This window comes from Trichechus manatus, unplaced genomic scaffold, assembly GCF_000243295.1.
Source record: "Trichechus manatus latirostris isolate Lorelei unplaced genomic scaffold, TriManLat1.0 scaffold00090, whole genome shotgun sequence".
Lineage (NCBI taxonomy): Eukaryota > Metazoa > Chordata > Mammalia > Sirenia > Trichechidae > Trichechus > Trichechus manatus.
The window spans coordinates 6126419-6129953 of NW_004444026.1; the positions used below are offsets into that span (position 1 = coordinate 6126419).

Below are 3535 nucleotides of genomic sequence, written 5' to 3' on the forward strand. Positions count from 1 at the left end.
TATATAATATGCCTTCTAGAACAGTAATTCTGTATTGATTGTTATTGGTGTGGGGTAAGGGATGGAGGCACACAATTACTAGTTTGTTGAGAGAGGTTAATGGTATGAGTATGTTGACGTGTGGCCCCTCTGGAAGCAGAAAAATGTTTAAGAAACATTTCTTAAAAGAAAAAGCAGAATGCATTGACTCTTCAGCTTTATTACTAAGATAATATTTTTGTGTGTGATGAGGTACCTGTACAAATTAATCTCAAGATTAAGCATAGCAAATTTACTTCCTCGCCACAGTTTCATTCTAGTCTGCAAATTGATTCAAAGCCTCACGGTATAGCATTCTTACATTGTATGAGATTTAGGCAAATACCAATTAATATTTTGTGAAAGAGTAGTGCCTATACTTTTTTTTTTGGGGGGGGGCAGGAAAATACTAGAAAGTTTTGTTTCTCTTTTTCATTCTTTCTGATTAAATAAAATTTTGAGTTCGTGTTTTTTAAATTTTCATATTTGAACTTCAACTGTGTTAAGTGCTGAGTTTAGCCTAGAAAATATGGTGGTGAACAATGGAAATGGCTCTGTTCCCACTGGAGCCGTAAGTAAATATATAATTAAAAATTATGGTGAGTGCTGTAAAGGGGAAGTATAGGAAACTATGAGAGACAGTAACAGGTAGAAGTTAGAAAATATCTTTGAGGAAGCAATTTTAAGGGAGCTAAAAAATTTACATTGATTATTACTTTGTGGTATACCTCTAGGTGAGGAAAGACTACTAAATGAATTGACCACCAGATTTGGGTTTTCTCGTTTGTTTGTTTTTTCTTTAACAGACTCTCCAGTGATTTTTTATAGCCTGCCCATGCCACCCCAAGGTTTAGCTTTGAATTTTCTCATTGTTTTCTCAGACACATGACAGGTTTTATTTTTGGTTTTTAGTTTTAACTTAAAGCATACATACGGAATCAAGGAACAGGTAGATACTCTTATACAGATTGTGTTAGAGAGTAACAGAAAATGGAGAGCTCCTTCCCAGCTCATTTCAGAAGTTAGTGTTATCTTTGATTCCAAAGCTAGACAAAAAGGTAATACCAGAAAAGAGAAATACAGCCATTTTCACTTAAAAACACATGTTAAAATTCATAATAAAATACATTCGTGTGTTAGCAAAAATAACTACATAAAAAAATAAAAATTATGACAAAGTAGAGTTTATCCCAGCAACACAAAGATGATTTGACATTAGAAAATATATCTGTGTGATTCAGCACATTTATGGATTAAACTAGAAAAGGCTTATGCTCTTCAGTAAACACAGAAGTATTTGATTAAATTAAATAACCATCTCTTAAAAAAAAAGAAAAGAAAAAGCCCTCCTAGAAAATGCAGAATAAAACAAACTTTTATTTAACTTCTTAAAGGATGTTCACTATGACCTTCAGCAAACAACATACTTAAGGAGAGACTAGAAACATTCTCATTTGAATTATGAACAAGATAGGGATGCCTGCTGTCATCATCACTGTTCACCTTTGTACTTGGAACCAAGCCAATACTGTGAGAAAAAGAAATTAGACTATAAAAGGATTAGAAAGGAAACGGCACAACTACCATCATTTCTTGTGGGGTATTGGTAGTTCAGTGGTAGAATTCTCCCCTTCCATGTGGGAGACCTGGGTTCAATTCCTAGCCAATACACCTCACGCACAGCCACTACCTGTCTGTCCATAGAGGTTTGAGTGATACTGTGATGCTGTAAAGGTTTCAGTGGAGCTTCCAGACTAAGATGGACTAGGAAGAATGGCTTGGCGATCTACTTCTGAAAATCAGCCAGTGAAAACCCTACGGATCACAGTGATCCGATCTACAACCTATCATGTGGATGACCCAGGACCAGGCAGCATTTCCTTCTGTTGTGCATGGAGTTGCCATGTGCTGGGAGCCAACTTGATGGCAGCTAACAATTATCATTTCTTGATATGATTAACTAAACAGAAAATACAAGCCATTTAGTGGACTATTAGAAACAATGAAACAGTGGTGTAGGACAGTTGCTGGATATAGGATTAGTCATAATCAGTAACTAATTATTTACAGAAAACTATAAAACTTTGTTCAAAGACATAAAACCAAAACCAAACCAGTTGTCGTCAGGTCGACTCCAACTCGTAGTAACCTCATGTGTGTCAGAGTAGAACTGTGCTCCCCATAGGGTTTTCAGTGGCTGAAATTTTGGCAGCACATTGCTTGGCCATTCTTCCCAGGCACCTCTGGGTGGACTTGAACCTCCAACCTTTCAGTTAGCTGCTGAGTGCATTAACTGTTTGTACCACTGAAGGACTTCAAAGACATAAAAGAAGACCTAAGTAAATGCAGATTCCATATTCATGAATGGAAAGATTAGAAATAGTAAAGATGTTGATTCTACCCAAATTAATCTGTAAATTCATTTATTTCCAATCATAATTCCAAAAGTATGTATGTATATGTGTCAGTGGCACTGACAAACTGATTTGAAAATTCATATGGAAGAGTAAAGTTCAGTGTTTGCAATGACAGTGCTGAAAAAGAATGAGAAAAGAGACTTCCCCTACCAGATAACAAAATGAGATGGAAAGTAATTAGGAATAAGGATTTGGCACAGGAATAAGCAGATATCAGCAGAACAAAATTAAAAATCCTAAAACGTTGGTCTCTCCTAGCGCATGAGAACCTGGTGAATGACAGAGGCACATTATAAGTCAATGGGGAACACTTTGGGCTTTTTGGTAAATATTGTTGGAGCAATTAGTTTCCCATATGAAAAAGAATAAAAGGAGAAAAAATTATATATCAAAAATGAATCCAGATGGATTAAAGACCCAAACAGGAAAAATGGAATGTAAAACTATTAGAAGAAAATATAAGAGGCCATCTTTATAACTTCAGGTTGGAAAGTTTTCCTAAACAAGACAAAAAAGTACAAATCATATAGGAAATCATTTTATTATATAAAAATTTAAAAACTTCCATATGATAACAAACAATATTCAAAAACAAGAAACAGACAGGGAGAACATATTTGTAAAAGAGTTAATATCCAGAATATATAAACTACTGCCAACAAATAAGAAAAAGCATATCCTGTAGCAAACGAGGAAAGGATATTAGTAATACATTCATAGTAAATGAAGTCTGAATTGTCAGTAAACATGAGAAGATGCTCAGTATTAGTAGAAATTAGGAAAACGCAAATTTAAAAGATGCCATTTTTTAATTTATCAAAATGGCAAAAATTAAACTTTAGCAATATAAGAAAGGCAGAGGTGTAGGGAAAGAATATTTTTGTGTACTTCTAAGGAGATGGTAAATTAATACAGTTGCTTTCCAGGATGATTTGGCAGAAGACATGCATACCCTGTAGCCCAGCGTTAGGGAAACTCTGGCACACTTGCATGAGAAGCTACATGGAACAGTATTCATTTCAGCATAATCACTGAGGCATCACAGTTTAATTGGCAGACTTTTTTTTCTTCATGTCACACAAAATAGTGATGCATCTTTT

At 34.9% G+C, this 3535-nt stretch overlaps 1 protein-coding gene across 1 annotated transcript in view; it reads left to right on the forward strand.

Annotated features, from left to right (window-relative positions):
• ATP6V1B2 (ATPase H+ transporting V1 subunit B2) overlaps window positions 1–3535 on the forward strand; it is a 35044-nt gene that overhangs the window by 9171 nt on the left and 22338 nt on the right. The gene's annotated exons all lie outside the window — the stretch shown is intronic.